The sequence below is a fragment of the Schistocerca gregaria genome, chromosome 2 (assembly GCF_023897955.1).
Source record: "Schistocerca gregaria isolate iqSchGreg1 chromosome 2, iqSchGreg1.2, whole genome shotgun sequence".
NCBI lineage: Eukaryota > Metazoa > Arthropoda > Insecta > Orthoptera > Acrididae > Schistocerca > Schistocerca gregaria.
The window spans coordinates 442,129,379-442,155,055 of NC_064921.1; the positions used below are offsets into that span (position 1 = coordinate 442,129,379).

The 25,677-nt window shown below is 48.1% G+C and overlaps 22 non-coding genes across 22 annotated transcripts; all 22 read right to left on the bottom strand.

Moving 5' to 3' along the window:
* Positions 1-128: 128 nt before the first annotated feature.
* On the bottom strand, positions 129-210 carry Trnas-gcu (transfer RNA serine (anticodon GCU)). Its single transcript has one exon. It is a non-coding gene; the product is annotated as a tRNA-Ser (tRNA).
* Positions 211-1,049: 839 nt separating this feature from the next.
* Trnas-gcu (transfer RNA serine (anticodon GCU)) lies at positions 1,050-1,131 on the bottom strand. Its single transcript has one exon. It is a non-coding gene; the product is annotated as a tRNA-Ser (tRNA).
* Positions 1,132-1,970: 839 nt separating this feature from the next.
* Trnas-gcu (transfer RNA serine (anticodon GCU)) lies at positions 1,971-2,052 on the bottom strand. The gene has a single exon. It is a non-coding gene; the product is annotated as a tRNA-Ser (tRNA).
* An 839-nt stretch (positions 2,053-2,891) lies between these two features.
* On the bottom strand, positions 2,892-2,973 carry Trnas-gcu (transfer RNA serine (anticodon GCU)). Its single transcript has one exon. It is a non-coding gene; the product is annotated as a tRNA-Ser (tRNA).
* Positions 2,974-3,812: 839 nt separating this feature from the next.
* Trnas-gcu (transfer RNA serine (anticodon GCU)) lies at positions 3,813-3,894 on the bottom strand. Its single transcript has one exon. It is a non-coding gene; the product is annotated as a tRNA-Ser (tRNA).
* Positions 3,895-4,615: 721 nt separating this feature from the next.
* Trnas-gcu (transfer RNA serine (anticodon GCU)) lies at positions 4,616-4,697 on the bottom strand. Its single transcript has one exon. It is a non-coding gene; the product is annotated as a tRNA-Ser (tRNA).
* A 721-nt stretch (positions 4,698-5,418) lies between these two features.
* On the bottom strand, positions 5,419-5,500 carry Trnas-gcu (transfer RNA serine (anticodon GCU)). The gene has a single exon. It is a non-coding gene; the product is annotated as a tRNA-Ser (tRNA).
* Positions 5,501-6,339: 839 nt separating this feature from the next.
* On the bottom strand, positions 6,340-6,421 carry Trnas-gcu (transfer RNA serine (anticodon GCU)). The gene has a single exon. It is a non-coding gene; the product is annotated as a tRNA-Ser (tRNA).
* An 839-nt stretch (positions 6,422-7,260) lies between these two features.
* Trnas-gcu (transfer RNA serine (anticodon GCU)) lies at positions 7,261-7,342 on the bottom strand. The gene has a single exon. It is a non-coding gene; the product is annotated as a tRNA-Ser (tRNA).
* Positions 7,343-8,181: 839 nt separating this feature from the next.
* Trnas-gcu (transfer RNA serine (anticodon GCU)) lies at positions 8,182-8,263 on the bottom strand. Its single transcript has one exon. It is a non-coding gene; the product is annotated as a tRNA-Ser (tRNA).
* Positions 8,264-9,102: 839 nt separating this feature from the next.
* Positions 9,103-9,184, bottom strand: Trnas-gcu (transfer RNA serine (anticodon GCU)). The gene has a single exon. It is a non-coding gene; the product is annotated as a tRNA-Ser (tRNA).
* An 839-nt stretch (positions 9,185-10,023) lies between these two features.
* On the bottom strand, positions 10,024-10,105 carry Trnas-gcu (transfer RNA serine (anticodon GCU)). Its single transcript has one exon. It is a non-coding gene; the product is annotated as a tRNA-Ser (tRNA).
* Positions 10,106-16,469: 6,364 nt separating this feature from the next.
* Positions 16,470-16,551, bottom strand: Trnas-gcu (transfer RNA serine (anticodon GCU)). The gene has a single exon. It is a non-coding gene; the product is annotated as a tRNA-Ser (tRNA).
* An 839-nt stretch (positions 16,552-17,390) lies between these two features.
* Trnas-gcu (transfer RNA serine (anticodon GCU)) lies at positions 17,391-17,529 on the bottom strand. The gene has a single exon. It is a non-coding gene; the product is annotated as a tRNA-Ser (tRNA).
* Positions 17,530-18,368: 839 nt separating this feature from the next.
* Trnas-gcu (transfer RNA serine (anticodon GCU)) lies at positions 18,369-18,450 on the bottom strand. The gene has a single exon. It is a non-coding gene; the product is annotated as a tRNA-Ser (tRNA).
* An 839-nt stretch (positions 18,451-19,289) lies between these two features.
* On the bottom strand, positions 19,290-19,371 carry Trnas-gcu (transfer RNA serine (anticodon GCU)). Its single transcript has one exon. It is a non-coding gene; the product is annotated as a tRNA-Ser (tRNA).
* An 839-nt stretch (positions 19,372-20,210) lies between these two features.
* Trnas-gcu (transfer RNA serine (anticodon GCU)) lies at positions 20,211-20,292 on the bottom strand. The gene has a single exon. It is a non-coding gene; the product is annotated as a tRNA-Ser (tRNA).
* Positions 20,293-21,131: 839 nt separating this feature from the next.
* Positions 21,132-21,269, bottom strand: Trnas-gcu (transfer RNA serine (anticodon GCU)). Its single transcript has one exon. It is a non-coding gene; the product is annotated as a tRNA-Ser (tRNA).
* Positions 21,270-22,108: 839 nt separating this feature from the next.
* Trnas-gcu (transfer RNA serine (anticodon GCU)) lies at positions 22,109-22,190 on the bottom strand. The gene has a single exon. It is a non-coding gene; the product is annotated as a tRNA-Ser (tRNA).
* Positions 22,191-23,029: 839 nt separating this feature from the next.
* Trnas-gcu (transfer RNA serine (anticodon GCU)) lies at positions 23,030-23,111 on the bottom strand. Its single transcript has one exon. It is a non-coding gene; the product is annotated as a tRNA-Ser (tRNA).
* Positions 23,112-23,950: 839 nt separating this feature from the next.
* Trnas-gcu (transfer RNA serine (anticodon GCU)) lies at positions 23,951-24,032 on the bottom strand. Its single transcript has one exon. It is a non-coding gene; the product is annotated as a tRNA-Ser (tRNA).
* An 839-nt stretch (positions 24,033-24,871) lies between these two features.
* Positions 24,872-24,953, bottom strand: Trnas-gcu (transfer RNA serine (anticodon GCU)). The gene has a single exon. It is a non-coding gene; the product is annotated as a tRNA-Ser (tRNA).
* Between the last annotated feature and the right edge of the window lie 724 nt (positions 24,954-25,677).

Here is a 25,677-nt window from a genome sequence, read left to right on the forward strand (position 1 = left end):
TGGTAAGCATTTTTGTCTCGTATTTCATACACACGCTATCGGCCTCGTACACGCTTCGTTGTTACTACTGAGAGGCGTTTCGCATGGGGAAGGAGTGACCGCAAACGCGTGCTTTACGTAAAATTCTTCGACGAGGATGGGATTCGAACCCACGCGTGCAGAGCACATTGGATTAGCAGTCCAACGCCTTAACCACTCGGCCACCTCGTCTGCTGGAACTACAGCTGTGTCTTTGGCGAGCGCTTGCGGAAAGAAGACATTTGTCGATTCGAAAACCCTTTCAAAACATCGTATTGGGCCGGTGTTAACGTCTAATGCCCAGCTGCAGTGCAGCCGACCAAGCTCCCACTCGCGAGTCATTTAATGACAGCATCCGTCCACGTCGATATCCGATCGGGGCAAAATCACCGGACCACTTATTTACTGCAGGAATAAGCATTGTATCGACATGCAGTGTCGTCTAATGCACATGAGAAATGTGCTGGGCATTCTTTCCCACGACTTACTGCAACGAAACGTACAGCTCGATACGCTACACTGATATTACTTGCAAGGTTTTGACGTTCGTCCTAGCCCAAGATTGTCCTGCTGTTTGCGATGGAGCTTGGTGTTTGGGCGGCCCTTAGCGATGGATGTCTGCAAAGTCAAGTCTCTCCAGTAGGCCCTGCCAAATCGCTTCTGTATATGGCGGCCTGACGCAAAGCAAACTGTCGAGAGGCGACAGTTGTGCTACAGATGGATTATTATAGGCTCGATACGTTAAAATGACTGCGACAGGTATGCACTTAAATATAAATAAGAACTCGTCGTTCGCAGATACCGACATACTCTTCGCTGCAGCCGAAGTTTGATTGGCTTATACATCTCGAAATGATGTTTAATTCGAAGGGCATACGCTATGGAATGTTGTGCGCTTTCATCTGGTAAGCATTTTTGTCTCGTATTTCATACACACGCTATCGGCCTCGTACACGCTTCGTTGTTACTACTGAGAGGCGTTTCGCATGGGGAAGGAGTGACCGCAAACGCGTGCTTTACGTAAAATTCTTCGACGAGGATGGGATTCGAACCCACGCGTGCAGAGCACATTGTATTAGCAGTCCAACGCCTTAACCACTCGGCCACCTCGTCTGCTGGAACTACAGCTGTGTCTTTGGCGAGCGCTTGCGGAAAGAAGACATTTGTCGATTCGAAAACGCTTTCAAAACATCGTACTGGGCCGGTGTTAACGTCTAATGCCCAGCTGCAATGCAGCCGACCAAGCTCCCACTCGCGAGTCATTTAATGACAGCATCCGTCCACGTCGATATCCGATCGGGGCAAAATCACCGGACCACTTATTTACTGCAGGAATAAGCATTGTATCGACATGCAGTGTCGTCTAATGCACATGAGAAATGTGCTGGGCATTCTTTCCCACGACTTACTGCAACGAAACGTACAGCTCGATACGCTACACTGATATTACTTGCAAGGTTTTGACGTTCGTCCTAGCCCAAGATTGTCCTGCTGTTTGCGATGGAGCTTGGTGTTTGGGCGGCCCTTAGCGACGGATGTCTGCAAAGTCAAGTCTCTCCAGTAGGCCCTGCCAAATCGCTTCTGTATATGGCGGCCTGACGCAAAGCAAACTGTCGAGAGGCGACAGTTGTGCTACAGATGGATTATTATAGGCTCGATACGTTAAAATGACTGCGACAGGTATGCACTTAAATATAAATAAGAACTCGTCGTTCGCAGATACCGACATACTCTTCGCTGGAGCCGAAGTTTGATTGGCTTATACATCTCGAAATGATGTTTAATTCGAAGGGCATACGCTATGGAATGTTGTGCGCTTTCATCTGGTAAGCATTTTTGTCTCGTATTTCATACACACGCTATCGGCCTCGTACACGCTTCGTTGTTACTACTGAGAGGCGTTTCGCATGGGGAAGGAGTGACCGCAAACGCGTGCTTTACGTAAAATTCTTCGACGAGGATGGGATTCGAACCCACGCGTGCAGAGCACATTGGATTAGCAGTCCAACGCCTTAACCACTCGGCCACCTCGTCTGCTGGAACTACAGCTGTGTCTTTGGCGAGCGCTTGCGGAAAGAAGACATTTGTCGATTCGAAAACGCTTTCAAAACATCGTACTGGGCCGGTGTTAACGTCTAATGCCCAGCTGCAGTGCAGCCGACCAAGCTCCCACTCGCGAGTCATTTAATGACAGCATCCGTCCACGTCGATATCCGATCGGGGCAAAATCACCGGACCACTTATTTACTGCAGGAATAAGCATTGTATCGACATGCAGTGTCGTCTAATGCACATGAGAAATGTGCTGGGCATTCTTTCCCACGACTTACTGCAACGAAACGTACAGCTCGATACGCTACACTGATATTACTTGCAAGGTTTTGACGTTCGTCCTAGCCCAAGATTGTCCTGCTGTTTGCGATGGAGCTTGGTGTTTGGGCGGCCCTTAGCGACGGATGTCTGCAAAGTCAAGTCTCTCCAGTAGGCCCTGCCAAATCGCTTCTGTATATGGCGGCCTGACGCAAAGCAAACTGTCGAGAGGCGACAGTTGTGCTACAGATGGATTATTATAGGCTCGATACGTTAAAATGACTGCGACAGGTATGCACTTAAATATAAATAAGAACTCGTCGTTCGCAGATACCGACATACTCTTCGCTGGAGCCGAAGTTTGATTGGCTTATACATCTCGAAATGATGTTTAATTCGAAGGGCATACGCTATGGAATGTTGTGCGCTTTCATCTGGTAAGCATTTTTGTCTCGTATTTCATACACACGCTATCGGCCTCGTACACGCTTCGTTGTTACTACTGAGAGGCGTTTCGCATGGGGAAGGAGTGACCGCAAACGCGTGCTTTACGTAAAATTCTTCGACGAGGATGGGATTCGAACCCACGCGTGCAGAGCACATTGGATTAGCAGTCCAACGCCTTAACCACTCGGCCACCTCGTCTGCTGGAACTACAGCTGTGTCTTTGGCGAGCGCTTGCGGAAAGAAGACATTTGTCGATTCGAAAACGCTTTCAAAACATCGTACTGGGCCGGTGTTAACGTCTAATGCCCAGCTGCAGTGCAGCCGACCAAGCTCCCACTCGCGAGTCATTTAATGACAGCATCCGTCCACGTCGATATCCGATCGGGGCAAAATCACCGGACCACTTATTTACTGCAGGAATAAGCATTGTATCGACATGCAGTGTCGTCTAATGCACATGAGAAATGTGCTGGGCATTCTTTCCCACGACTTACTGCAACGAAACGTACAGCTCGATACGCTACACTGATATTACTTGCAAGGTTTTGACGTTCGTCCTAGCCCAAGATTGTCCTGCTGTTTGCGATGGAGCTTGGTGTTTGGGCGGCCCTTAGCGACGGATGTCTGCAAAGTCAAGTCTCTCCAGTAGGCCCTGCCAAATCGCTTCTGTATATGGCGGCCTGACGCAAAGCAAACTGTCGAGAGGCGACAGTTGTGCTACAGATGGATTATTATAGGCTCGATACGTTAAAATGACTGCGACAGGTATGCACTTAAATATAAATAAGAACTCGTCGTTCGCAGATACCGACATACTCTTCGCTGGAGCCGAAGTTTGATTGGCTTATACATCTCGAAATGATGTTTAATTCGAAGGGCATACGCTATGGAATGTTGTGCGCTTTCATCTGGTAAGCATTTTTGTCTCGTATTTCATACACACGCTATCGGCCTCGTACACGCTTCGTTGTTACTACTGAGAGGCGTTTCGCATGGGGAAGGAGTGACCGCAAACGCGTGCTTTACGTAAAATTCTTCGACGAGGATGGGATTCGAACCTACGCGTGCAGAGCACATTGGATTAGCAGTCCAACGCCTTAACCACTCGGCCACCTCGTCTGCTGGAACTACAGCTGTGTCTTTGGCGAGCGCTTGCGGAAAGAAGACATTTGTCGATTCGAAAACGCTTTCAAAACATCGTACTGGGCCGGTGTTAACGTCTAATGCCCAGCTGCAGTGCAGCCGACCAAGCTCCCACTCGCGAGTCATTTAATGACAGCATCCGTCCACGTCGATATCCGATCGGGGCAAAATCACCGGACCACTTATTTACTGCAGGAATAAGCATTGTATCGACATGCAGTGTCGTCTAATGCACATGAGAAATGTGCTGGGCATTCTTTCCCACGACTTACTGCAACGAAACGTACAGCTCGATACGCTACACTGATATTACTTGCAAGGTTTTGACGTTCGTCCTAGCCCAAGATTGTCCTGCTGTTTGCGATGGAGCTTGGTGTTTACAGATGGATTATTATAGGCTCGATACGTTAAAATGACTGCGACAGGTATGCACTTAAATATAAATAAGAACTCGTCGTTCGCAGATACCGACATACTCTTCGCTGGAGCCGAAGTTTGATTGGCTTATACATCTCGAAATGATGTTTAATTCGAAGGGCATACGCTATGGAATGTTGTGCGCTTTCATCTGGTAAGCATTTTGGTCTCGTATTTCATACACACGCTATCGGCCTCGTACACGCTTCGTTGTTACTACTGAGAGGCGTTTCGCATGGGGAAGGAGTGACCGCAAACGCGTGCTTTACGTAAAATTCTTCGACGAGGATGGGATTCGAACCCACGCGTGCAGAGCACATTGGATTAGCAGTCCAACGCCTTAACCACTCGGCCACCTCGTCTGCTGGAACTACAGCTGTGTCTTTGGCGAGCGCTTGCGGAAAGAAGACATTTGTCGATTCGAAAACGCTTTCAAAACATCGTACTGGGCCGGTGTTAACGTCTAATGCCCAGCTGCAGTGCAGCCGACCAAGCTCCCACTCGCGAGTCATTTAATGACAGCATCCGTCCACGTCGATATCCGATCGGGGCAAAATCACCGGACCACTTATTTACTGCAGGAATAAGCATTGTATCGACATGCAGTGTCGTCTAATGCACATGAGAAATGTGCTGGGCATTCTTTCCCACGACTTACTGCAACGAAACGTACAGCTCGATACGCTACACTGATATTACTTGCAAGGTTTTGACGTTCGTCCTAGCCCAAGATTGTCCTGCTGTTTGCGATGGAGCTTGGTGTTTACAGATGGATTATTATAGGCTCGATACGTTAAAATGACTGCGACAGGTATGCACTTAAATATAAATAAGAACTCGTCGTTCGCAGATACCGACATACTCTTCGCTGGAGCCGAAGTTTGATTGGCTTATACATCTCGAAATGATGTTTAATTCGAAGGGCATACGCTATGGAATGTTGTGCGCTTTCATCTGGTAAGCATTTTGGTCTCGTATTTCATACACACGCTATCGGCCTCGTACACGCTTCGTTGTTACTACTGAGAGGCGTTTCGCATGGGGAAGGAGTGACCGCAAACGCGTGCTTTACGTAAAATTCTTCGACGAGGATGGGATTCGAACCCACGCGTGCAGAGCACATTGGATTAGCAGTCCAACGCCTTAACCACTCGGCCACCTCGTCTGCTGGAACTACAGCTGTGTCTTTGGCGAGCGCTTGCGGAAAGAAGACATTTGTCGATTCGAAAACGCTTTCAAAACATCGTACTGGGCCGGTGTTAACGTCTAATGCCCAGCTGCAGTGCAGCCGACCAAGCTCCCACTCGCGAGTCATTTAATGACAGCATCCGTCCACGTCGATATCCGATCGGGGCAAAATCACCGGACCACTTATTTACTGCAGGAATAAGCATTGTATCGACATGCAGTGTCGTCTAATGCACATGAGAAATGTGCTGGGCATTCTTTCCCACGACTTACTGCAACGAAACGTACAGCTCGATACGCTACACTGATATTACTTGCAAGGTTTTGACGTTCGTCCTAGCCCAAGATTGTCCTGCTGTTTGCGATGGAGCTTGGTGTTTGGGCGGCCCTTAGCGACGGATGTCTGCAAAGTCAAGTCTCTCCAGTAGGCCCTGCCAAATCGCTTCTGTATATGGCGGCCTGACGCAAAGCAAACTGTCTAGAGGCGACAGTTGTGCTACAGATGGATTATTATAGGCTCGATACTTTAAAATGACTGCGACAGGTATGCACTTAAATATAAATAAGAACTCGTCGTTCGCAGATACCGACATACTCTTCGCTGGAGCCGAAGTTTGATTGGCTTATACATCTCGAAATGATGTTTAATTCGAAGGGCATACGCTATGGAATGTTGTGCGCTTTCATCTGGTAAGCATTTTTGTCTCGTATTTCATACACACGCTATCGGCCTCGTACACGCTTCGTTGTTACTACTGAGAGGCGTTTCGCATGGGGAAGGAGTGACCGCAAACGCGTGCTTTACGTAAAATTCTTCGACGAGGATGGGATTCGAACCCACGCGTGCAGAGCACATTGGATTAGCAGTCCAACGCCTTAACCACTCGGCCACCTCGTCTGCTGGAACTACAGCTGTGTCTTTGGCGAGCGCTTGCGGAAAGAAGACATTTGTCGATTCGAAAACGCTTTCAAAACATCGTACTGGGCCGGTGTTAACGTCTAATGCCCAGCTGCAGTGCAGCCGACCAAGCTCCCACTCGCGAGTCATTTAATGACAGCATCCGTCCACGTCGATATCCGATCGGGGCAAAATCACCGGACCACATATTTACTGCAGGAATAAGCATTGTATCGACATGCAGTGTCGTCTAATGCACATGAGAAATGTGCTGGGCATTCTTTCCCACGACTTACTGCAACGAAACGTACAGCTCGATACGCTACACTGATATTACTTGCAAGGTTTTGACGTTCGTCCTAGCCCAAGATTGTCCTGCTGTTTGCGATGGAGCTTGGTGTTTGGGCGGCCCTTAGCGACGGATGTCTGCAAAGTCAAGTCTCTCCAGTAGGCCCTGCCAAATCGCTTCTGTATATGGCGGCCTGACGCAAAGCAAACTGTCTAGAGGCGACAGTTGTGCTACAGATGGATTATTATAGGCTCGATACTTTAAAATGACTGCGACAGGTATGCACTTAAATATAAATAAGAACTCGTCGTTCGCAGATACCGACATACTCTTCGCTGGAGCCGAAGTTTGATTGGCTTATACATCTCGAAATGATGTTTAATTCGAAGGGCATACGCTATGGAATGTTGTGCGCTTTCATCTGGTAAGCATTTTTGTCTCGTATTTCATACACACGCTATCGGCCTCGTACACGCTTCGTTGTTACTACTGAGAGGCGTTTCGCATGGGGAAGGAGTGACCGCAAACGCGTGCTTTACGTAAAATTCTTCGACGAGGATGGGATTCGAACCCACGCGTGCAGAGCACATTGTATTAGCAGTCCAACGCCTTAACCACTCGGCCACCTCGTCTGCTGGAACTACAGCTGTGTCTTTGGCGAGCGCTTGCGGAAAGAAGACATTTGTCGATTCGAAAACGCTTTCAAAACATCGTACTGGGCCGGTGTTAACGTCTAATGCCCAGCTGCAGTGCAGCCGACCAAGCTCCCACTCGCGAGTCATTTAATGACAGCATCCGTCCACGTCGATATCCGATCGGGGCAAAATCACCGGACCACTTATTTACTGCAGGAATAAGCATTGTATCGACATGCAGTGTCGTCTAATGCACATGAGAAATGTGCTGGGCATTCTTTCCCACGACTTACTGCAACGAAACGTACAGCTCGATACGCTACACTGATATTACTTGCAAGGTTTTGACGTTCGTCCTAGCCCAAGATTGTCCTGCTGTTTGCGATGGAGCTTGGTGTTTGGGCGGCCCTTAGCGACGGATGTCTGCAAAGTCAAGTCTCTCCAGTAGGCCCTGCCAAATCGCTTCTGTATATGGCGGCCTGACGCAAAGCAAACTGTCTAGAGGCGACAGTTGTGCTACAGATGGATTATTATAGGCTCGATACTTTAAAATGACTGCGACAGGTATGCACTTAAATATAAATAAGAACTCGTCGTTCGCAGATACCGACATACTCTTCGCTGGAGCCGAAGTTTGATTGGCTTATACATCTCGAAATGATGTTTAATTCGAAGGGCATACGCTATGGAATGTTGTGCGCTTTCATCTGGTAAGCATTTTTGTCTCGTATTTCATACACACGCTATCGGCCTCGTACACGCTTCGTTGTTACTACTGAGAGGCGTTTCGCATGGGGAAGGAGTGACCGCAAACGCGTGCTTTACGTAAAATTCTTCGACGAGGATGGGATTCGAACCCACGCGTGCAGAGCACATTGGATTAGCAGTCCAACGCCTTAACCACTCGGCCACCTCGTCTGCTGGAACTACAGCTGTGTCTTTGGCGAGCGCTTGCGGAAAGAAGACATTTGTCGATTCGAAAACGCTTTCAAAACATCGTACTGGGCCGGTGTTAACGTCTAATGCCCAGCTGCAGTGCAGCCGACCAAGCTCCCACTCGCGAGTCATTTAATGACAGCATCCGTCCACGTCGATATCCGATCGGGGCAAAATCACCGGACCACTTATTTACTGCAGGAATAAGCATTGTATCGACATGCAGTGTCGTCTAATGCACATGAGAAATGTGCTGGGCATTCTTTCCCACGACTTACTGCAACGAAACGTACAGCTCGATACGCTACACTGATATTACTTGCAAGGTTTTGACGTTCGTCCTAGCCCAAGATTGTCCTGCTGTTTGCGATGGAGCTTGGTGTTTGGGCGGCCCTTAGCGACGGATGTCTGCAAAGTCAAGTCTCTCCAGTAGGCCCTGCCAAATCGCTTCTGTATATGGCGGCCTGACGCAAAGCAAACTGTCTAGAGGCGACAGTTGTGCTACAGATGGATTATTATAGGCTCGATACTTTAAAATGACTGCGACAGGTATGCACTTAAATATAAATAAGAACTCGTCGTTCGCAGATACCGACATACTCTTCGCTGGAGCCGAAGTTTGATTGGCTTATACATCTCGAAATGATGTTTAATTCGAAGGGCATACGCTATGGAATGTTGTGCGCTTTCATCTGGTAAGCATTTTTGTCTCGTATTTCATACACACGCTATCGGCCTCGTACACGCTTCGTTGTTACTACTGAGAGGCGTTTCGCATGGGGAAGGAGTGACCGCAAACGCGTGCTTTACGTAAAATTCTTCGACGAGGATGGGATTCGAACCCACGCGTGCAGAGCACATTGGATTAGCAGTCCAACGCCTTAACCACTCGGCCACCTCGTCTGCTGGAACTACAGCTGTGTCTTTGGCGAGCGCTTGCGGAAAGAAGACATTTGTCGATTCGAAAACGCTTTCAAAACATCGTACTGGGCCGGTGTTAACGTCTAATGCCCAGCTGCAGTGCAGCCGACCAAGCTCCCACTCGCGAGTCATTTAATGACAGCATCCGTCCACGTCGATATCCGATCGGGGCAAAATCACCGGACCACTTATTTACTGCAGGAATAAGCATTGTATCGACATGCAGTGTCGTCTAATGCACATGAGAAATGTGCTGGGCATTCTTTCCCACGACTTACTGCAACGAAACGTACAGCTCGATACGCTACACTGATATTACTTGCAAGGTTTTGACGTTCGTCCTAGCCCAAGATTGTCCTGCTGTTTGCGATGGAGCTTGGTGTTTGGGCGGCCCTTAGCGACGGATGTCTGCAAAGTCAAGTCTCTCCAGTAGGCCCTGCCAAATCGCTTCTGTATATGGCGGCCTGACGCAAAGCAAACTGTCGAGAGGCGACAGTTGTGCTACAGATGGATTATTATAGGCTCGATACGTTAAAATGACTGCGACAGGTATGCACTTAAATATAAATAAGAACTCGTCGTTCGCAGATACCGACATACTCTTCGCTGGAGCCGAAGTTTGATTGGCTTATACATCTCGAAATGATGTTTAATTCGAAGGGCATACGCTATGGAATGTTGTGCGCTTTCATCTGGTAAGCATTTTTGTCTCGTATTTCATACACACGCTATCGGCCTCGTACACGCTTCGTTGTTACTACTGAGAGGCGTTTCGCATGGGGAAGGAGTGACCGCAAACGCGTGCTTTACGTAAAATTCTTCGACGAGGATGGGATTCGAACCCACGCGTGCAGAGCACATTGGATTAGCAGTCCAACGCCTTAACCACTCGGCCACCTTTTTTTTTTTTTTTTTTTTGACCTTTGCCTTTCGCAGGCAAGTGCTCTACCATCTTTTTTATTTATTTATTTTTTTTTTATTTATAGTGCCCGACCGAGACTCGAACTCGGGACCTTTGCCTTTCGCGGGCAAGAGCTCTACCAACTGAGCTACCTTTTCTTTTTTTTTTTTACGAGGGTAAGTGCTCTACCAACTTTTTTATTTTTTTTTTAAATTTTTTTCTTTTTTTTACCAACTTTTTTTTATTTTTTATTTTTTTTAGGAAGGGAAAAATAAACGTGTGCTCCGATTTGTAATGAAAATAGAATGAACATAGTATTTATGAGTTCTAGGCTGCCGTTGCGCAATATAAGAAAAGAAAGTAAATGTCTTCTTGAGGTGCACAAAAGACTATCACATCATTGTCGAAAGGAAAGTTGCTCCGCTGCTCTGCAAGAGAAGGAAAATGTTGAGAGAAAAATGGGAAGGAAAAAAAATGCCTTCTGCATTGGTGAGCATCTGAATAGTATCTTAAAATTCCGGCAAGAAATAAAGTCCCAGGAAGCAAATAGGATTCAGACATACAGGCAACTGGCAACCTCTACTATCCAAATATTGTATTTGAAGCATTTAACCGTTAATTATGATTTTCAGCATATTTCCAAATATCCTCCTGTAGTCACAATGTTGGCTTATTTTAAAGTGTTCAATTTCTATGTAAGAATAATAGTCTAGGAAAGTAGCATGCCTATTCTGCATAATAAACGATGCTGTGTGGCCCATGATCCACGTTGTAGCGTTGTTTTTTGCTCGTGGATACCTCAGTTTTTGTGGCTGAGTGATCTCTAAAAGTTCTACACCACTGGGCGTCGTACGGTCTATCACTGACAATCGTTGACGAAGGAATGTTGTAATTTCTTCTGCATGTCCGCAAGTGAACCTATGAAGGAGCGTATCGACTCTTCCGCATGCGTCACAGTTGGGCGTTGGTTGAAGGCCTATTTTATGTAGCTTTTCATTCGTTGCTACTTTATCGTTGACTGTGAGATACCAGTCTGCTATGACGCGTGACGGTAACATGTCGTTGTGCACATTCCGCCATATTATACTCCAATGTATATGTGGATATTTTTCTTCGAGACGATTCCTGTGGTTTGTTGTCATGAGAAGGTCATAAAGCTTCCTGTTCGTCAGGCTTCCGGTATCGACGATGTTGTGTCGAATGTAGCTCATTTCCATGTAGTATAGTCGCACATGTCGGTAAGAAAGTGGAATGCCGGCGATATTAACGGGTGGGTCCAAGCTATGAGGTTTCCACCGCTGAATGAGGTTTCTGATGAGACTGGTCCTCCGGGTACGAAACTCCTTCCTGATGCGATTTAGGAGCAGGGTGACACATTTTTTGTGTACTTTAATGAGGTTAAGGCCACCTTTGGACGAAGGTAAGGTTAAGGTATCGAACTGAACTTTGAAAATATGCCCCCTAAAAATAAACCAACATAACGCTTGTTGTATACTCTTGGCTAGGTGGTCGGAGATGGGAAGAATTTGCGCCAAATAATTCATCTTGCTTGTAATGGCGATCTCGATGGTCTTAACTTTCTGTAGTATGTTCAAGTCACGGTCGGAGTGAAGCATCAAAGCAGCACGTAATTTCTGAAGCATGTGTGACCAGTTCTTCGTCAGGAATTTGTCTGGTTTGGCTTCAAAAGTAACACCGAGGGTTGTGTGAGAATCCTTTACCTTGCACCAGGTAACATGGGATATGTCTCCGATACCGCCACCGATTTGCAAAACTGTGGTTTTAGTTCTATTGAGTATTGCTCCTGAAAGAAACGTGAATGTTTGTAGAAGAGTTGCTGCTGACAGAAGTTGTTGCGATGATGACACAGTTACGCATATATCGTCAGCATACGCAATGCATGGGATAGTGACAGACTCGACGCTAAGCCCGATCCCGCTATGCACTAAGTTGTTCAGGAGCGGCTCTACTGCAATGGCGTACAAAATCATTGAGAGAGGACATCCTTGGCGGATGGACTGCTCGATGGAAACTTCTTTTGTAAAATGGCCATTAATGAGAATCCGTGAAGAGGCGTTTGTAGTAAGTTTGCGAATTAATTCTATGAGATGAGGTCCAAATCCTAGTTTCTTCATGCTTTGAAAGAGGAAATCATGACGTACACGGTCATAAGCCTTCTCAAAATCTAGAAAGATCAGAGCGCCCTGTCCTTTAGTTTCAGCATATGAACAGATGATGTCCCTCAAATCGCAGGCAGCTGAGATTGCACTTCGACCTTGCACTGCACTGTACTGGTAACTGCCTAAAACCTTGTACATAACGGTTTGCATCCTTAGCTTAATCGATCTGGTGATGATTTTGAAGTCGGCATTCAGGAGTGTGATGGGTCGCATGTTTTCAACCTTCCTGCTGTTCCCTTTTTTCGGTAAGGGCAGGATGATACCTTCCGTAAATGCCTTGGGTATGACTTCCAGGTGCCAGAGTTCATTCGCTATCTCGAGGAGTGTCGGACCGAGGACGTTCCAGTATCGCTCGTAAAACTCAGCGCTGAGACCATCAGGTCCTGGTGATTTCCCTTTCTTTGCACTGTGAACCGCCAGTCGGATTTCGTCCTGTGTGAAAACAGATTCCAACTTTGCATTATCCTGTTGTGACAAGCGACAGCTCAAGGTCCTAAGAAAATCCTCGCACGTGTGTTCATCAACGAGTTGCTTCTTGTAAAGTTGACTATAATAGTCGTAGACGTGCCAGATGATGTCACGTTGCTTCGTGATGGCATCCTCAGCGTCATCAACGACGGCTTCAATCAACATGGCTTTACACCGTTTCGTCGTTCTCAGGATGTGATACAGAGAGGCCCGTTCTTCGGCGGCAACGTCCTTAGGGTGGGCTCGCACGATGATGCCATGCATGCGTTGGCGTTGTATCGCCGTGATTTTCGCTTTATATCGTTTGATCTTTACGTCGATGTCTCGAGAAGGATTGTTAGTGCGACTGTACAGTTCTCTCAAACAGCGATAATAAAATTCAATAGTCTGTTTCTGCCAAAAGCTTTTTTGTCGGGCGTAGCTCATGACGGTCAGGCGTAATTTAGGCTTAGCACACTGAATCCACCACTGTAGAACGCTAGCGTAACGACGTCGGTGCCGCTGGAGCTGTTGCCACGTTAAGGTCACCTCCTCTTCAAGTTGGGCATCCTGCAGAAGGCTGACATTCAATTTCCAGTAGCCCTTCCCGCGGTAAATTGGCTGGCGGTGTAGGTTGAGGTAACACTGATATGCACAATGGTCGGAGATATTGACAGGAGCTATGTCACAGTTCACAGTGTGTCGCTGGAGGGCATCGGACACATAGATCCTATCCAGCCGACTGGCAGAATGACTGGTTACGAAGGTGTACGCTACCCGTTCACCGTGCAGTTGTTCCCATGTATCGTGAAGACGCATGCCATGAATTAAATGTTCAAGTTCGATACATCTGTTCGTGTTAGGAGTTTGGTCTCTGTCATTGAGCACACAATTGAAGTCACCACCAAGGATGAGATGTTCACGATAACCGCTAAGAAGAATGGGAACCTCGGTTTTATAAAATTTTGAACGATTTCTCTTATGAGTGCTACCTGAGGGGGCGTACACGTTAACAATCTGCACACCATTCACTCGAAGAGAAATGCCACGACCACTGGGCAGCCGCTGCACATCCGTAAAGGGTATACCGTCGCGCAGAAGGATGGCAGTGCCTACAGCATCCTGAAGATTGATGTTATCAATAAGAACGTAACCGGGCACTTCTAAGGCTGTGACTACCTCCTGTAGGAGGGCAATGTCAACGCTGGTACCATACAAGAAATCATTTAGCGAACGGAGTTTCACCGCACTTTGAATTCTATTGACGTTAAGTGTGGTAATGTTGTAGGTTTGGCTGTCACCCATGATAGTTCAGAGGACAATGAGCTGTGATTTTCGCATCGTCCTTCTCTCCGGCTTTGAACCAAACTCGTTAGTAACGTTTGGAGTACGAAACGGAATGTCAAAACCAATAACGGACCAGGGAGGGGAAGGTCGCAGCGCGATGGTCATGCGCGAGAGCAGCTACTGCTGCATCTCCTCATTCTGCTGCCACCACGGCTCATTGCTGTCGGGGTGCTGCGCGGTGCGCGCGCCGCCCTGCCCGCCACCGCCGGCTGAGTCTGTCAACGTGGTCGCATCCGCCTGGCCACCACGCGGGGCTGCGACTGACGTCAGCGAGTTCCTGCGAGATCGCTGCTGCAGCTGCTCGCTGCTCTGCTCGCTCTTCCTCTTGGCCGTTACGGTGCTCTGATCCCTTTCAGCGCTCAGTAGTGCCTTCAGGTGTTTGGTTTGTTCACGAATGCGTTCTTGCCACGCGGTGTCCTCGCAGCGCACGGGGCAAGAAGATTGAGGTTCAGTCTCGCTGCCACTTTCTGACATGTGCACGGGTCCTAAATCATTCGACTTTTCCTCTTTGCTACTATTCCCTTTGCTTCTCCTTCGGCGGCCTTTCTTCGTGTCTGCTACAGTCTCTACCGATAGGAGTGGTTTAGGCAAACTGATCTGCACCCGCTCCTGTATCTCACACGGCTTAGTTTCAGAGGTGGCTGGCGCATCGTTGGTATCCAGCGGTAACTGCCCCGGTGAAGATGACGGTGCCGAATCGACGTCCGTCCTACCGCGAATGTCTTTGGCACTGCATTCCACCTGAACTGGCACCTCCATCTCGCTGACATGTTCCGGCTGCCGGGGTGGTGGTACAGTCCCCGCGACCACCTCACTCAATAGTGGTACTAGCTTTTCACTACCGTCTGCAGGACGTTCCCGTGGAAGTTGAAATGGACGTCTACGTGTACAGTTCATCCGCAGATGTTCAGTTGAATGGCAGATCGAACAGGTAGGGGGTTGACCAATGTAAGTTACCTGTGCACGACAGCCGCCAATGGCAACATACGAAGGTATATGCTTTTTCAAATCTACACGTACACTGCGCACCCCGCTGTTAACTTGGTAGCGATAGGCACTCGACCATTTTTCATTTGTAACTGACAAAACAGCGCCGTACAGTGACAGAAAACGTGCAATCAGATCATTAGGGCACTCAGGTGGCACATTAAATACCCTGACGGTTCTTACTCCGTATCCCGAAGGCACGATTTGGACATTACTAATACTGCCATCATTATGACGGAATGGTCTCACACCAACATGCTCCTCAGCGAATTTCTCGTAAGTGTCACTCGAAATAAATTTGATAAATAACGAGTACTGCACAAAGTCCAACTGAAATGTGTCGACTATATCTTCAGGCAATTTCAAATCCTCAAAGATCCACTCATGAATTTCAAACGCCGTCGGTCGCAAGGCAGCGCGATCGAAAACACACTGAACGCTGTTCGCTCTGTTAATTGTCGACATCTTACTTACAACAGTTATACAGAAACAAACGTTAACAGCGCTCGCACACGCTGCTCAGCTCTCCACCTCAGCACTGCTCGCGACGTAAACACTGGCCCGCGCTACCGCCCGTCACCGCGCGATGTGCACTGGCCGAGTGCCGGAACACGACTGTCACCTCGTCTGCTGGAACTACAGCTGTGTCTTTGGCGAGCGCTTGCGGAAAGAAGACATTTGTCGATTCGAAAACGCTTTCAAAACATCGTACTGGGCCGGTGTTAACGTCTAATGCCCAGCTGCAGTGCAGCCGACCAAGCTCCCACTCGCGAGTCATTTAATGACAGCATCCGTCCACGTCGATATCCGATCGGGGCAAAATCACCGGACCACTTATTTACTGCAGGAATAAGCATTGTATCGACATGCAGTGTCGTCTAATGCACATGAGAAATGTGCTGGGCATTCTTTCCCACGACTTACTGCAACGAAACGTACAGCTCGATACGCTACACTGATATTACTTGCAAGGTTTTGACGTTCGTCCTAGCCCAAGATTGTCCTGCTGTTTGCGATGGAGCTTGGTGTTTGGGCGGCCCTTAGCGACGGATGTCTGCAAAGTCAAGTCTCTCCAGTAGGCCCTGCCACAGATGGATTATTATAGGCTCGATACGTTAAAATGACTGCGACAGGTATGCACTTAAATATAAATAAGAACTCGTCGTTCGCAGATACCGACATACTCTTCGCTGGAGCCGAAGTTTGATTGGCTTATACATCTCGAAATGATGTTTAATTCGAAGGGCATACGCTATGGAATGTTGTGCGCTTTCATCTGGTAAGCATTTTTGTCTCGTATTTGATACACACGCTATCGGCCTCGTACACGCTTCGTTGTTACTACTGAGAGGCGTTTCGCATGGGGAAGGAGTGACCGCAAACGCGTGCTTTACGTAAAATTCTTCGACGAGGATGGGATTCGAACCCACGCGTGCAGAGCACATTGGATTAGCAGTCCAACGCCTTAACCACTCGGCCACCTCGTCTGCTGGAACTACAGCTGTGTCTTTGGCGAGCGCTTGCGGAAAGAAGACATTTGTCGATTCGAAAACGCTTTCAAAACATCGTACTGGGCCGGTGTTAACGTCTAATGCCCAGCTGCAGTGCAGCCGACCAAGCTCCCACTCGCGAGTCATTTAATGACAGCATCCGTCCACGTCGATATCCGATCGGGGCAAAATCACCGGACCACTTATTTACTGCAGGAATAAGCATTGTATCGACATGCAGTGTCGTCTAATGCACATGAGAAATGTGCTGGGCATTCTTTCCCACGACTTACTGCAACGAAACGTACAGCTCGATACGCTACACTGATATTACTTGCAAGGTTTTGACGTTCGTCCTAGCCCAAGATTGTCCTGCTGTTTGCGATGGAGCTTGGTGTTTGGGCGGCCCTTAGCGACGGATGTCTGCAAAGTCAAGTCTCTCCAGTAGGCCCTGCCAAATCGCTTCTGTATATGGCGGCCTGACGCAAAGCAAACTGTCGAGAGGCGACAGTTGTGCTACAGATGGATTATTATAGGCTCGATACGTTAAAATGACTGCGACAGGTATGCACTTAAATATAAATAAGAACTCGTCGTTCGCAGATACCGACATACTCTTCGCTGGAGCCGAAGTTTGATTGGCTTATACATCTCGAAATGATGTTTAATTCGAAGGGCATACGCTATGGAATGTTGTGCGCTTTCATCTGGTAAGCATTTTTGTCTCGTATTTCATACACACGCTATCGGCCTCGTACACGCTTCGTTGTTACTACTGAGAGGCGTTTCGCATGGGGAAGGAGTGACCGCAAACGCGTGCTTTACGTAAAATTCTTCGACGAGGATGGGATTCGAACCCACGCGTGCAGAGCACATTGGATTAGCAGTCCAACGCCTTAACCACTTTTTTTTTTTATTATCAGATTGACTTGGTATATTTCACGAGAATTCAGACAACCACTCGGCCACCTCGTCTGCTGGAACTACAGCTGTGTCTTTGGCGAGCGCTTGCGGAAAGAAGACATTTGTCGATTCGAAAACGCTTTCAAAACATCGTACTGGGCCGGTGTTAACGTCTAATGCCCAGCTGCAGTGCAGCCGACCAAGCTCCCACTCGCGAGTCATTTAATGACAGCATCCGTCCACGTCGATATCCGATCGGGGCAAAATCACCGGACCACTTATTTACTGCAGGAATAAGCATTGTATCGACATGCAGTGTCGTCTAATGCACATGAGAAATGTGCTGGGCATTCTTTCCCACGACTTACTGCAACGAAACGTACAGCTCGATACGCTACACTGATATTACTTGCAAGGTTTTGACGTTCGTCCTAGCCCAAGATTGTCCTGCTGTTTGCGATGGAGCCTGGTGTTTGGGCGGCCCTTAGCGACGGATGTCTGCAAAGTCAAGTCTCTCCAGTAGGCCCTGCAAAATCGCTTCTGTATATGGCGGCCTGACGCAAAGCAAACTGTCGAGAGGCGACAGTTGTGCTACAGATGGATTATTATAGGCTCGATACGTTAAAATGACTGCGACAGGTATGCACTTAAATATAAATAAGAACTCGTCGTTCGCAGATACCGACATACTCTTCGCTGGAGCCGAAGTTTGATTGGCTTATACATCTCGAAATGATGTTTAATTCGAAGGGCATACGCTATGGAATGTTGTGCGCTTTCATCTTGTAAGCATTTTTGTCTCGTATTTCATACACACGCTATCGGCGTCGTACACGCTTCGTTGTTACTACTGAGAGGCGTTTCGCATGGGGAAGGAGTGACCGCAAACGCGTGCTTTACGTAAAATTCTTCGACGAGGATGGGATTCGAACCCACGCGTGCAGAGCACATTGGATTAGCAGTCCAACGCCTTAACCACTCGGCCACCTCGTCTGCTGGAACTACAGCTGTGTCTTTGGCGAGCGCTTGCGGAAAGAAGACATTTGTCGATTCGAAAACGCTTTCAAAACATCGTACTGGGCCGGTGTTAACGTCTAATGCCCAGCTGCAGTGCAGCCGACCAAGCTCCCACTCGCGAGTCATTTAATGACAGCATCCGTCCACGTCGATATCCGATCGGGGCAAAATCACCGGACCACTTATTTACTGCAGGAATAAGCATTGTATCGACATGCAGTGTCGTCTAATGCACATGAGAAATGTGCTGGGCATTCTTTCCCACGACTTACTGCAACGAAACGTACAGCTCGATACGCTACACTGATATTACTTGCAAGGTTTTGACGTTCGTCCTAGCCCAAGATTGTCCTGCTGTTTGCGATGGAGCTTGGTGTTTGGGCGGCCCTTAGCGACGGATGTCTGCAAAGTCAAGTCTCTCCAGTAGGCCCTGCCAAATCGCTTCTGTATATGGCGGCCTGACGCAAAGCAAACTGTCGAGAGGCGACAGTTGTGCTACAGATGGATTATTATAGGCTCGATACGTTAAAATGACTGCGACAGGTATGCACTTAAATATAAATAAGAACTCATCGTTCGCAGATACCGACATACTCTTCGCTGGAGCCGAAGTTTGATTGGCTTATACATCTCGAAATGATGTTTAATTCGAAGGGCATACGCTATGGAATGTTGTGCGCTTTCATCTGGTAAGCATTTTTGTCTCGTATTTCATACACACGCTATCGGCCTCGTACACGCTTCGTTGTTACTACTGAGAGGCGTTTCGCATGGGAAAGGAGTGACCGCAAACGCGTGCTTTACGTAAAATTCTTCGACGAGGATGGGATTCGAACCCACGCGTGCAGAGCACATTGGATTAGCAGTCCAACGCCTTAACCACTCGGCCACCTCGTCTGCTGGAACTACAGCTGTGTCTTTGGCGAGCGCTTGCGGAAAGAAGACATTTGTCGATTCGAAAACGCTTTCAAAACATCGTACTGGGCCGGTGTTAACGTCTAATGCCCAGCTGCAGTGCAGCCGACCAAGCTCCCACTCGCGAGTCATTTAATGACAGCATCCGTCCACGTCGATATCCGATCGGGGCAAAATCACCGGACCACTTATTTACTGCAGGAATAAGCATTGTATCGACATGCAGTGTCGTCTAATGCACATGAGAAATGTGCTGGGCATTCTTTCCCACGACTTACTGCAACGAAACGTACAGCTCGATACGCTACACTGATATTACTTGCAAGGTTTTGACGTTCGTCCTAGCCCAAGATTGTCCTGCTGTTTGCGATGGAGCTTGGTGTTTGGGCGGCCCTTAGCGACGGATGTCTGCAAAGTCAAGTCTCTCCAGTAGGCCCTGCCAAATCGCTTCTGTATATGGCGGCCTGACGCAAAGCAAACTGTCGAGAGGCGACAGTTGTGCTACAGATGGATTATTATAGGCTCGATACGTTAAAATGACTGCGACAGGTATGCACTTAAATATAAATAAGAACTCGTCGTTCGCAGATACCGACATACTCTTCGCTGGAGCCGAAGTTTGATTGGCTTATACATCTCGAAATGATGTTTAATTCGAAGGGCATACGCTATGGAATGTTGTGCGCTTTCATCTGGTAAGCATTTTTGTCTCGTATTTCATACACACGCTATCGGCCTCGTACACGCTTCGTTGTTACTACTGAGAGGCGTTTCGCATGGGGAAGGAGTGACCGCAAACGCGTGCTTTACGTAAAATTCTTCGACGAGGATGGGATTCGAACCCACGCGTGCAGAGCACATTGGAGTAGCAGTCCAACGCCTTAACCACTCGGCCACCTCGTCTGCTGGAACTACAGCTGTGTCTTTGGCGAGCGCTTGCGGAAAGAAGACATTTGTCGATTCGAAAACGCTTTCAAAACATCGTACTGGGCCGGTGTTAACGTCTAATGCCCAGCTGCAGTGCAGCCGACCAAGCTCCCACTCGCGAGTCATTTAATGACAGCATCCGTCCACGTCGATATCCGATCGGGGCAAAATCACCGGACCACTTATTTACTGCAGGAATAAGCATTGTATCGACATGCAGTGTCGTCTAATGCACATGAGAAATGTGCTGGGCATTCTTTCCCACGACTTACTGCAACGAAACGTACAGCTCGATACGCTACACTGATATTACTTGCAAGGTTTTGACGTTCGTCCTAGCCCAAGATTGTCCTGCTGTTTGCGATGGAGCTTGGTGTTTGGGCGGCCCTTAGCGACGGATGTCTGCAAAGTCAAGTCTCTCCAGTAGGCCCTGCCAAATCGCTTCTGTATATGGCGGCCTGACGCAAAGCAAACTGTCGAGAGGCGACAGTTGTGCTACAGATGGATTATTATAGGCTCGATACGTTAAAATGACTGCGACAGGTATGCACTTAAATATAAATAAGAACTCGTCGTTCGCAGATACCGACATACTCTTCGCTGGAGCCGAAGTTTGATTGGCTTATACATCTCGAAATGATGTTTAATTCGAAGGGCATACGCTATGGAATGTTGTGCGCTTTCATCTGGTAAGCATTTTTGTCTCGTATTTCATACACACGCTATTGGCCTCGTACACGCTTCGTTGTTACTACTGAGAGACGTTTCGCATGGGGAAGGAGTGACCGCAAACGCGTGCTTTACGTAAAATTCTTCGACGAGGATGGGATTCGAACCCACGCGTGCAGAGCACATTGGATTAGCAGTCCAACGCCTTAACCACTTTTTTTTTTATTATCAGATTGACTTGGTATATTTCACGAGAATTCAGACAACCACTCGGCCACCTCGTCTGCTGGAACTACAGCTGTGTCTTTGGCGAGCGCTTGCGGAAAGAAGACATTTGTCGATTCGAAAACGCTTTCAAAACATCGTACTGGGCCGGTGTTAACGTCTAATGCCCAGCTGCAGTGCAGCCGACCAAGCTCCCACTCGCGAGTCATTTAATGACAGCATCCGTCCACGTCGATATCCGATCGGGGCAAAATCACCGGACCACTTATTTACTGCAGGAATAAGCATTGTATCGACATGCAGTGTCGTCTAATGCACATGAGAAATGTGCTGGGCATTCTTTCCCACGACTTACTGCAACGAAACGTACAGCTCGATACGCTACACTGATATTACTTGCAAGGTTTTGACGTTCGTCCTAGCCCAAGATTGTCCTGCTGTTTGCGATGGAGCCTGGTGTTTGGGCGGCCCTTAGCGACGGATGTCTGCAAAGTCAAGTCTCTCCAGTAGGCCCTGCCAAATCGCTTCTGTATATGGCGGCCTGACGCAAAGCAAACTGTCGAGAGGCGACAGTTGTGCTACAGATGGATTATTATAGGCTCGATACGTTAAAATGACTGCGACAGGTATGCACTTAAATATAAATAAGAACTCGTCGTTCGCAGATACCGACATACTCTTCGCTGGAGCCGAAGTTTGATTGGCTTATACATCTCGAAATGATGTTTAATTCGAAGGGCATACGCTATGGAATGTTGTGCGCTTTCATCTGGTAAGCATTTTTGTCTCGTATTTCATACACACGCTATCGGCCTCGTACACGCTTCGTTGTTACTACTGAGAGGCGTTTCGCATGGGGAAGGAGTGACCGCAAACGCGTGCTTTACGTAAAATTCTTCGACGAGGATGGGATTCGAACCCACGCGTGCAGAGCACATTGGATTAGCAGTCCAACGCCTTAACCACTCGGCCACCTCGTCTGCTGGAACTACAGCTGTGTCTTTGGCGAGCGCTTGCGGAAAGAAGACATTTGTCGATTCGAAAACGCTTTCAAAACATCGTACTGGGCCGGTGTTAACGTCTAATGCCCAGCTGCAGTGCAGCCGACCAAGCTCCCACTCGCGAGTCATTTAATGACAGCATCCGTCCACGTCGATATCCGATCGGGGCAAAATCACCGGACCACTTATTTACTGCAGGAATAAGCATTGTATCGACATGCAGTGTCGTCTAATGCACATGAGAAATGTGCTGGGCATTCTTTCCCACGACTTACTGCAACGAAACGTACAGCTCGATACGCTACACTGATATTACTTGCAAGGTTTTGACGTTCGTCCTAGCCCAAGATTGTCCTGCTGTTTGCGATGGAGCTTGGTGTTTGGGCGGCCCTTAGCGACGGATGTCTGCAAAGTCAAGTCTCTCCAGTAGGCCCTGCCAAATCGCTTCTGTATATGGCGGCCTGACGCAAAGCAAACTGTCGAGAGGCGACAGTTGTGCTACAGATGGATTATTATAGGCTCGATACGTTAAAATGACTGCGACAGGTATGCACTTAAATATAAATAAGAACTCATCGTTCGCAGATACCGACATACTCTTCGCTGGAGCCGAAGTTTGATTGGCTTATACATCTCGAAATGATGTTTAATTCGAAGGGCATACGCTATGGAATGTTGTGCGCTTTCATCTGGTAAGCATTTTTGTCTCGTATTTCATACACACGCTATCGGCCTCGTACACGCTTCGTTGTTACTACTGAGAGGCGTTTCGCATGGGGAAGGAGTGACCGCAAACGCGTGCTTTACGTAAAATTCTTCGACGAGGATGGGATTCGAACCCACGCGTGCAGAGCACATTGGATTAGCAGTCCAACGCCTTAACCACTCGGCCACCTCGTCTGCTGGAACTACAGCTGTGTCTTTGGCGAGCGCTTGCGGAAAGAAGACATTTGTCGATTCGAAAACGCTTTCAAAACATCGTACTGGGCCGGTGTTAACGTCTAATGCCCAGCTGCAGTGCAGCCGACCAAGCTCCCACTCGCGAGTCATTTAATGACAGCATCCGTCCACGTCGATATCCGATCGGGGCAAAATCACCGGACCACTTATTTACTGCAGGAATAAGCATTGTATCGACATGCAGTGTCGTCTAATGCACATGAGAAATGTGCTGGGCATTCTTTCCCACGACTTACTGCAACGAAACGTACAGCTCGATACGCTACACTGATATTACTTGCAAGGTTTTGACGTTCGTCCTAGCCCAAGATTGTCCTGCTGTTTGCGATGGAGCTTGGTGTTTGGGCGGCCCTTAGCGACGGATGTCTGCAAAGTCAAGTCTCTCCAGTAGGCCCTGCCAAATCGCTTCTGTATATGGCGGCCTGACGCAAAGCAAACTGTCGAGAGGCGACAGTTGTGCTACAGATGGATTATTATAGGCTCGATACGTTAAAATGACTGCGACAGGTATGCACTTAAATATAAATAAGAACTCGTCGTTCGCAGATACCGACATACTCTTCGCTGGAGCCGAAGTTTGATTGGCTTATACATCTCGAAATGATGTTTAATTCGAAGGGCATACGCTATGGAATGTTGTGCGCTTTCATCTGGTAAGCATTTTTGTCTCGTATTTCATACACACGCTATCGGCCTCGTACACGCTTCGTTGTTACTACTGAGAGGCGTTTCGCATGGGGAAGGAGTGACCGCAAACGCGTGCTTTACGTAAAATTCTTCGACGAGGATGGGATTCGAACCCACGCGTGCAGAGCACATTGGATTAGCAGTCCAACGCCTTAACCACTCGGCCACCACGTCTGCTGGAACTACAGCTGTGTCTTTGGCGAGCGCTTGCGGAAAGAAGACATTTGTCGATTCGAAAACGCTTTCAAAACATCGTACTGGGCCGGTGTTAACGTCTAATGCCCAGCTGCAGTGCAGCCGACCAAGCTCCCACTCGCGAGTCATTTAATGACAGCATCCGTCCACGTCGATATCCGATCGGGGCAAAATCACCGGACCACTTATTTACTGCAGGAATAAGCATTGTATCGACATGCAGTGTCGTCTAATGCACATGAGAAATGTGCTGGGCATTCTTTCCCACGACTTACTGCAACGAAACGTACAGCTCGATACGCTACACTGATATTACTTGCAAGGTTTTGACGTTTGTCCTAGCCCAAGATTGTCCTGCTGTTTGCGATGGAGCTTGGTGTTTGGGCGGCCCTTAGCGACGGATGTCTGCAAAGTCAAGTCTCTCCAGTAGGCCCTGCCAAATCGCTTCTGTATATGGCGGCCTGACGCAAAGCAAACTGTCGAGAGGCGACAGTTGTGCTACAGATGGATTATTATAGGCTCGATACGTTAAAATGACTGCGACAGGTATGCACTTAAATATAAATAAGAACTCGTCGTTCGCAGATACCGACATACTCTTCGCTGGAGCCGAAGTTTGATTGGCTTATACATCTCGAAATGATGTTTAATTCGAAGGGCATACGCTATGGAATGTTGTGCGCTTTCATCTGGTAAGCATTTTTGTCTCGTATTTCATACACACGCTATCGGCCTCGTACACGCTTCGTTGTTACTACTGAGAGGCGTTTCGCATGGGGAAGGAGTGACCGCAAACGCGTGCTTTACGTAAAATTCTTCGACGGGGATGGGATTCGAACCCACGCGTGCAGAGCACATTGGATTAGCAGTCCAACGCCTTAACCACTCGGCCACCTCGTCTGCTGGAACTACAGCTGTGTCTTTGGCGAGCGCTTGCGGAAAGAAGACATTTGTCGATTCGAAAACGCTTTCAAAACATCGTACTGGGCCGGTGTTAACGTCTAATGCCCAGCTGCAGTGCAGCCGACCAAGCTCCCACTCGCGAGTCATTTAATGACAGCATCCGTCCACGTCGATATCCGATCGGGGCAAAATCACCGGACCACTTATTTACTGCAGGAATAAGCATTGTATCGACATGCAGTGTCGTCTAATGCACATGAGAAATGTGCTGGGCATTCTTTCCCACGACTTACTGCAACGAAACGTACAGCTCGATACGCTACACTGATATTACTTGCAAGGTTTTGACGTTCGTCCTAGCCCAAGATTGTCCTGCTGTTTGCGATGGAGCTTGGTGTTTGGGCGGCCCTTAGCGACGGATGTCTGCAAAGTCAAGTCTCTCCAGTAGGCCCTGCCAAATCGCTTCTGTATATGGCGGCCTGACGCAAAGCAAACTGTCGAGAGGCGACAGTTGTGCTACAGATGGATTATTATAGGCTCGATACGTTAAAATGACTGCGACAGGTATGCACTTAAATATAAATAAGAACTCGTCGTTCGCAGATACCGACATACTCTTCGCTGGAGCCGAAGTTTGATTGGCTTATACATCTCGAAATGATGTTTAATTCGAAGGGCATACGCTATGGAATGTTGTGCGCTTTCATCTGGTAAGCATTTT